Here is a 9027-nt window from a genome sequence, read left to right on the forward strand (position 1 = left end):
GGCCTTCCATGAGCAGAATTGGACACCTCTGGTGTAGAAGGTTGATCAGATGGAAGGCCAGGTGTTGGGGCTAAAGTCAGTCATCTTGGTCAAGCTGGTTATAGTTCGTACCACGTCTTTGGGCAATCATAAAACTAGCCCACTCCAAAAAAAATAAAAGAACTGTGACAACCCTAAACACTTAAAATGTAATCTCTTTATAGTCCTAATTGCATTGCAATAGGTTGGATAAATACAGGCTCAAATCAGTCATTTTAAAGGGGGTTGTACTGTGATACTGTGTCTGCAGGAACTGGACACTCCTCCTTTATGCGGTCCAGGGTCTCGGAGTAAGTGAGTTTCAGAGGTTGGGTTGACCCGATGCAGCAGCGGCCGCAGCTGCTGCTGCTGCGCTGAAGCAGAAGACCCGGGTGGTGGTTGCAAAGGTGCCTATGTGGGAAAATAAAGGAGGAGAGTTAACATCTAAAACTCAATGAAAAGCTGCTTTAAAAATAAGATAAACTTAAAGCAAATTTCTGGCAAATGCATATAGCTGTCGGGCCTAACGCATGGACCTGGAGCTGTTTTAATCATTTCATTACTTATAATGAAACTTAGCTTAAAACACTGAAATATACATTCTTAAAAAAAAAAAAATCTAACATTCATTCAGTGCAAACATGATTTGAGGAACTCATTGCACAGAGGTCTGTGAGCAAGATAGAGTTCTGTGCACATGGCAGAAATGAAGGACACTGATGAAAGACAAGCTCCCCAGAAATGAGAGAGAAAGCAATGAAAGAATGAGAGAGGGTGGGGGCTGGGTAGTTCCACGACATAGGCTCCATTGTAAAGGGATAAAGCATTACAGACTACATTACGTGTCTATGTCACAGTGGTTGTTGCGGGTGTGCTGAGGATGGGGGATTGGGGTGAGGACCATGCTTACTGCTAAAATTAAGACATTTGTTTAAAATTAAGCATGGATTAGAAGAGGGCGCAAGAAAGAAGACCCCATCAGGGTGAGACCCTCAAAGCTATAAATGAATTCCGCCAACTCCAGCAATTAGGAGCTTGGCCTCAGGGTAATGCAAACAGACAGGCAGACAAAAGCCTATGTGCTGTACATTAGGATCTGTCCATCCATCTTTCCATCTTTAAACACTTCTGCTGACTAAGGTCCTCGAGCTCACGACTGCACCGCACAGGGGTTCTCGCACTTCTCACGAGAATCTCTTCTTCGGAGCTAAAAGAGGGGAAAATTGGCAAAAGAGACATGATTGATCAAATGTGAAAGTGCAAAAGCCCATTACTTCAATTAGCATGGAGCATTTGGTTTTGACGTAGTCACATTTACTGGCCAAAACCTTGAGTGGCTAACCGTATGGCAAAGTGTCACTGAGTGTTTATGAGCATGTGTGTGACCTGCATTAACACTGTAAAACACCTTGTCTTGCCAAGAATTACTGAGAAAATGAAAACACAGTGCATGGACAGTTTAACGTTTAGGCTTTGTCTTTGAGGGATAGGGACAGATGCAACTGCAAATATCAAATGGGGGGTGGAGGGTGTCTGTGGGGTAAAAGGGGTCACCCTGTGTCGGGGCAGCGGGATTGGAGTACTTGGGGGGGGAATGTCTATGGGGGGGTTGGACCGATCTACACCGAGAGAATGGAGCCTCTCGGCCTTCAGCTCATGGGAGACATGGCGCATTGTTAGAGACTCTAACGAGCTCCTCTCTCCAGCCCCTGCATTTCAATCTGCTGTCCAGATCCCCAGGCTCTCACAGCTCCAGCCTAGCAGGGAGCACACACACACTACAATTACTCCTCACGGGCCAAAGAATAGAGTCTGGAGAACAAGAGGAGGAAGGCCATTTGACGGAGGGAGGCGGGAGGAAGGGGGAATGACACTTGGCTCTACTCCCTTCTTCCTTTTTATCTTCTCTTTCTACCCCACCCAGCCTCTCACTCTGATATTCACCTCTTTTATTGAATTTTGCGTACAGGTGCTAAGAGACTTCCGGAAGAAAGAAAGAAGGATTGACAAAGAGAGCAGGCCTTTTCTGAAAGGCTGGCTCTTTGAGACCAAAGAGCCAGTTGCAAGGAGCTTCTTGGAGACTGAATGTTCATTAATAAGACATTCAAGTTTCAGAAACCACAGAGTGTCACCACCTCTCAGAGGCCGTTATTGTGGTTCTTTCTATGTATCAAGTTTCAATATGACAGCCATTTTGATTCAATGCTCTTATAACCTGGCTCTCAGACTAAATCGCCTTGTAAATCCTCAGTGCAAGTTTCCTTGATGGTGGTCACAATAAATAGTCCACTTGACCTCGACAACAAGATTTAAACCTGGCATGGACCTGGCATAATTAGCATTGTGGTCCACCCTTGTTGAAAGTCACAGACACAGTAATCTGTATTACTGCAAAACTCTGAACACCCAAACTGATTGGACTGATTAACTCTTATCCATCCAGATGGGTCAAAACAAAATGGCATCTTGAGGCAGTAACGACTGCAATGAAGAATCACAAACAAGTTCTCACATGACCCTTTGGTTAGGACCGGGTCAGGATAAAGATGCAGTCTGCTGGAAATTATAGCTTGAGCTGTCTCGATACTATGAAAAGCCCAGTGTATAGATTATAGGTATGTCCAAGTCCATTTCTTTACCACACTCACAATGCGTTTTTTGTAAAGTGTGTTTGCATGCAACGTTTTCATTTCTTTTTTACTAATTACATGTTGTGTTGCATCAAACCATAATGATCACCCAAATCCCCCTACCCACCCACTTACTGAGACTCTAAATGAAGAATAAGCTGCAAAATACTACAAACAATCATATACTCAGAAAAATACTCTGCCTATGTCCACTGAGCTGTCCAAACCACAGCTTCTTTCATTCTTCCAGAGGTCTGGCTGAGGGGCCTACAAGACTCCCACATGACCTACATCTGAGAATTGCTACACAGCCTGTGAAATGCTGCGGCTGGCCATGATGACTGACATCCCAAAACCTGTCAACACAGTGGCCTAACCTTTGATAAAGCCATTTCTGTTTTCACACACAAATCACTTGGAAAAAACAGACCACATGCTTGGTGTTTCCATTCCCAGAGAATAGCTACAGGGCCCAATTTGGAATTCTCCAAACTTTCTAGCTCTTCACTGAGATCACTGCTTAAATTATAACTGTTCTTTAAAAACAGCTGTATATTCTCTTTAGGTGTCTTCTCATGGAAGCCTCTGAGAACCAGCAAGCCTGCTAATTATACAACATTTTTCCTCAAAAAAAAAATAAAATAAAAAATTAAGCTTTCACATAAACATCTACCCTAGAAAACGGATTTGAGAGGACTGAGGCTAAAATAATTGGAATGGACCTTCTGTATCTTGAAGAAGAACCTCTTTTTAGGTGTACACACAAATCCAAAGAACTAGGCAATGCTTTCTTCAGCAACGTTTGAAATTCAGGCATTGCATATCTTTCGACTACAGTGTCAACAACCTGGCAGGCATTTGCATTTTAAAGAACCTCCCCGGGAATCTGACCTAGGTGCGGCCTTGTTTCATTGATTCCGTACTCTACGGCAAGATGGAGCTTTAAGGAATGCCCGAGCAATCCCTTATTAAGACAGGGGAGGGGATGTGGGGTGTAGTGTGGTGCCAGGCACCTGTTTCATTAACATCACACATCTTTTCTCTACCCTCTCCGCAAGCTCGTTATTCAAATTTCCCCGCTGTCAGGATACATTAGCGGCACCGCGACGTTGGCTTGTCAGCTGTGGTAATTGCTCTAGGTGCTTCCTTTTTGAGGTAACCCGCAGCCTGTTTGTTCTTTCGGTTATAAGGAATTCCATGCTTATTCCCAATGACTTTTGCAAACTGAGGGTGCCAAGGCATGTGCCATGGCCAGAATGGGGCATGCCTTAATTTCTCTTGGATTCCTCTGGATACAGAAGGCTGGATGTAATGGGAACAGTGTCAGGCAGGAATACTGAGAAACACCTTAAATAGAAAGGACAGTGATGACTCCTCTGTTGGAGAGGTCTTAGCTGGAGCAGATCTCTCCAGAAACCAGAATTAGGACCAATCAGCAGGTATCAACAGCCAATTTGTAGGAACTGCCAACTGTTTCAACCAATTTATCACTTGATAGTGATAATCAATGTAAAAGTAGTAGCTGATTGTGAAATTTGAAGTCTCACATGTAAACAAATCCAGTTTTTGGTTTGCATTACTCAAAAAGCAATATAAATACAGATGCAAATCATTTTCTCTGTTTATCTGAATACAAAAACCTTATTTAATTCTATAAAATATAGGTATGATGCTCTCTAAGCCTAAAGTTAAACTTTGAACAGCAACCACTCACTCTCCCATTCAGTGTTAAAAGCACTTTGAAAGGAAAAAACTAATGGACTCAATAGCATGAAAAATTTTGTCTTGGTTAAGAGGGGTAAATGAAAAGAGATTTTTGACTCAAGCCATCCCTATATCAAACAAAATGTTTTTAAATTCAATTCCTTGTTTTAAACAAGATGATCATTTTGGATGTATTATTAACCTTGTTCACCTGTTGAGGAATGTGTGGGTTGGTTCAGTCTGTTTTTCAACCTCTTTATTTAATGCAGGAGGTCTTATTCCAACCTCATCAAGCTATATTTGCTCATGATTGACTAAAATAAATGCCCGGGCCATAGTTAATCCCTCTTCAGATTATTTTTAATATAGATACTTACAGATTATCTCTAAAAACTTAAAACTATGATTTGGGCTCAAGAAGATCTCTTTACTTATTAAGATGACAAAACATGGCTGCATCACATCCCAACCAACTCTTCATGTTTCAGGCTGTTCAAGGTGAGTGGAAAGAGACCGTATTCAGAAGTAGCTGTGTTCCCTGGAAAAACAGGTTGGACCAATCAATCATCCTGGTCACTGCAGAACAACATCTGAAAGGGGTGGAAAACCTAAATACTTCACCTATATATCTCCTTCAGATCACGAAATTGCACACCCCAGTGGAATCTAATTTTCATCCCTTGGGAAATGAATGTCCAAGCATTCATAGGGAAGGTTGGGGTGCTGGGGGAAGGGTGTATGGAAACTGTAGGGAAACCTCAGGAAGGAGTCTAATATACATAGCTTGATTCTATCAGTTCAGTGTCTTATAATAATAACTGACATTAATTAAATAGCAGACGACCAATATGGGTTTTTCAACAGCAAATCATATCAATACGATAATCAGAGACCTGGGTGACCAACATCATGCCCGATATATCTGTGATACAGGCACATATAAATTTTAATTATTACAGCAATTGAGATTTACACATGTACACTGAAACCAAATGTTGTTTCCCCAATATTTTCTTTCTATTCTGTACTATGTATTGACAGGACGTTTGAACTATTCTGATGCAACAGAGATCTAGCGCGTATATAAATCGAACAAGCAATGCAATTATCGGCCGATTAACCTCAATTTATCCAAACAACAGCAGATATATCGGTTGAAATGTCACTAATAAAAAAATCTCAGCTAGCTTTTTTTAAAGAGATTTTACATGCCTTATGATAAAAGCAACAAACAAAAATCGCATAAGTAAATTAAATGTATGAAAGGTGGAAAAAAAAAAGTGTGTCACTCTTGAAACTTCAAGTGCATTACCAGAAATACAGTGATCTGTCTACCAGCTCAAATGGGGTACAACAACAATAACATAAAAGGGAAGTAGTATCCTTTAAGAACACTTATAGCATTGGTTACCTCGAATATCTCGGATAGCCTCATTTAAAAGCACATTTTAGCGTGGCTCGATTTGATCTAATCATGCCTTGATGAGTAGTAGCCCACTCACTACTCGGCCAACAACAGTTTCACAATCCATGTGAACGTTTACCCCAAATGATGAGACAAAGGGAACAAACACACTTTGTTTTAGCATATGTATGAAACATACAAAAGCGCATTGCGCACCAAGCAGACGGTCATTTCGCGGAGTAGTAAGGTAACTTACCGGAGCTCGACTTTGGGGAAACATGATAAATAACGGGTTAGTTGCGGTTTGAGGGGGTTGCGTTTCGGTGTTGCCTAAAGAAGAGTGTTGTTTCAGAAGAGTGTGCGCCTTTCTGTGGGTCTCAGAAGCACATTTGGCCCTGTTTCGGTGGCGCCAGGCTCGGCTCGTGCATTCCTCGCTCAAGACTGCCTTTGTTCTGCTTATATCGAGCGATATAAGATGCGCTCAGTCCGGTATCAAGTCCCTCAATACGACGCACCTCGAAATATCCGAATGCACGCGCTCGGCCTTCAGAGCTCCCCCGCCCTTGACGCGGTTTACCGATGAAAAATATTAAAGAAACCAAGTGGATGGCCAGCTATCGTTCTCCCGAGACACGACACTCCACGCAGCTGCAGGCGGCTTCTTTTGTCTGCTTCTCTCTCCTTCCTCATCCGCTCCTTCCTTTCGTATCCTCAGCTGTTCTTCAATGGGACATGCGAGTTGTTTTCTTCAAAAGAAACGCATGCCCCCCTGTGCAAAAAGAGAAGGGGTTTGGCTTGTGGTAACCAGAAGCAAAGAGTTCAATTCTCAAGTTTCACTCATTTCAGGCTGCTGTGGGAGCAGGAACCCATAAGACGGGTGGATCTGTTCTGTACTGTATTTGGTTATATTGATCAGTGACAGAATAAAGATGCGTTGGTTTAATTAAAAGGAGAAATCGTTTATGAATGAGTTCGTGGCAAGTCAATAGAAATGTGGTCTCCCTGTTTGTTGGTTTTTAATAGGCTAAATGTTAGAAAAACTTTAATGACTCCAAATGATTTAATGACTCCAAAAATGCTCAGTTTTGTTAGGCTGCTCTCAAGGAAAAGCACTACAATACATGGTGTGTACACAGCCTAATCACGTTTTGAAGGAAATAATATTGAAATTAAGATGTCTTGTGGTTACCCCTATTAAAATGAACGAACCGTTTGTTTTTATAGTATAGTCTATGAATTGTTTTATATTTTATGGCTTTAACACATATCATGTCTTAACAAAATGGCTACCTGAATCTATCGTAGTCACACACAGTTTTTCAAATATTAGCAAAAGTAGTTTGTTTCAGTGATCCTTTACTACTTATGTCAATATTTAAACTTTATAATGAGACTTTAATTAATTTTGATGGACTCTGGGCAGATACGCACAGGTCCACATCAAAAAAATAAAATAAAATAATAGTAATTATATATATATATATATATATATATATATATATGTTTACCAAATGTTTAAAAGTTTTATTTTGTGATGTAGTTTTAAATATAGCACTCCGCCTCTGTCGGCTGTTCACACGTTCTCTTCACATTGTCTTATTTTATGCACAGGACTTCGATTGAAAAATAAGGGTGCAGCTAACTGTACAATGATTGAATGAAATCTCCACGTGGGGTTTGACCCAGCCACAGTCAACGCTGTCTGCTTTAGCCAATCAACGCCGAGAGAGCCCCACGTGGGGAGCGCTGACCGCGCGCTGATTGGTGCGTGTCACTATCATAGAACCCCAAACGTCAGTCAGGCGCTCAGAGCGACCAAGAAAACCGTTTAACTCTTTCGGTGCGCAAATTCAAAATCCTTTTGTAATGTAAAGTTTTTTTCTCTCTCTTTCTCCTCTCTTTTTTTATTATTTTAAATCGCTTTGCATTGAAAATGACCACAATGAAATCCCACGGCTAGTGGTTTAAAACGAGGGCCTATTTCCTATGTAAATCACTTTTTGTTTAGACCACCAGTCTCTCCATCCGTTTATGAAATATCTTGATTCTGAAGATTCCTGAGATTAATTTTTTGATCTTTGATCTCCAAGACACACGAAACACTGCTTCGCTATGAAGATAATATGCTCCGGAGGCCAATAGGAATCAGTGTAGGACCTAAATCAAATATCTTGTGTGTGCGTGTGTCTATGTGTGTGTGTGTGTGTGTTGCTCTGGGTCAGGGAATACAGCTTAATAAGCTTACAAAGACATTATCACTGAGGAATATCTTGAATAAATAGTTCGAATTTGCTTTTTTGACAAAACAGTATGAACGTCATGACATAAATAATATAATACATAAACTCTCTTTTGGTGTAAAGAAATGCAAAACGGCAGGAGACATGTATTAGTATTCCAGTGGCGTGACCCCTTTAGCTGGGCTCATAATTAGAGAGGCAGATATTGAAAAAGCAATTTTCCCACTGTAGAAATCACTACCTGGCAGCAGTGTGGCTGAAAAACAGAAAGAAAGGGATGCGGAGGAGGAGAGAAAATAGAGGGAGGGAGGAGTGTAGAGGGATCTGCTTAATAGAGAGATACAGATTTAGAGGATGTATAGGGACTGCAGGGGTGGTGGTTGGGGGGGGGGTCATTATTGCCATTTTTCTCATTAATTTTAATGCACAGAGCAGGTCTCCTGGCCACTGCAGTCCATATTGGAAACGGTCATAAACGAGTCACATATAAGAATCATGGTGTAGGACGTCTGATATATATGTTGTTTGGTGTTTGTGTGTGTGTGTGTGTGTGTGTTATCAGTGAGAGCATTTTAAAGCTCAGAATTCACAAATATTTAACAAGCAATGGTCAATATCTCTATTTTTCAGATCAGACGAGAGGAGCTTTCCAATTGAGCCAAGAAAACTGAACAAAACACATTTTTATCCCCTACAGTGATTGACATTATTTATTCCACAGTCGTCCCTCGCAAGTACCAAACTTGATCAATGGTCTTCCCCTGTAATTCACTTTCACATGCAGCCCACACAATATTGCAACAACATCGATATGAGTATTTTGAAAGCTGAACAGGAAAAAAGGCCAACATGTTTCTGCTTCGTTACTAAGAAAATATGCTTTTAACATTCAGAGTTGGCAGTAGGGAGAATATTTAACACACACACACACACACACACACACATATATAATAAAAAAAATTAAGGTAAAAAATAGTTGGTTTTTTTTGAGTTTCAAAGTGAAATATCTGATAAGACACATGTTGAGACA

The 9027-nt window shown here is 40.9% G+C and overlaps 1 long non-coding RNA gene across 1 annotated transcript; it reads right to left on the reverse strand.

The window, feature by feature from the left end:
- Positions 1-393: 393 nt before the first annotated feature.
- On the reverse strand, positions 394-6647 carry LOC113079366 (uncharacterized). The gene is made up of 2 exons (XR_003281697.1): positions 6014-6647; positions 394-429 (listed from the first exon to the last, which is right to left on the reverse strand). It is a non-coding gene; the product is annotated as an uncharacterized LOC113079366 (long non-coding RNA).
- Positions 6648-9027: the final 2380 nt, after the last annotated feature.

The sequence above is a fragment of the Carassius auratus genome, unplaced genomic scaffold (genome assembly GCF_003368295.1).
Source record: "Carassius auratus strain Wakin unplaced genomic scaffold, ASM336829v1 scaf_tig00027835, whole genome shotgun sequence".
Taxonomy (NCBI): domain Eukaryota; kingdom Metazoa; phylum Chordata; class Actinopteri; order Cypriniformes; family Cyprinidae; genus Carassius; species Carassius auratus.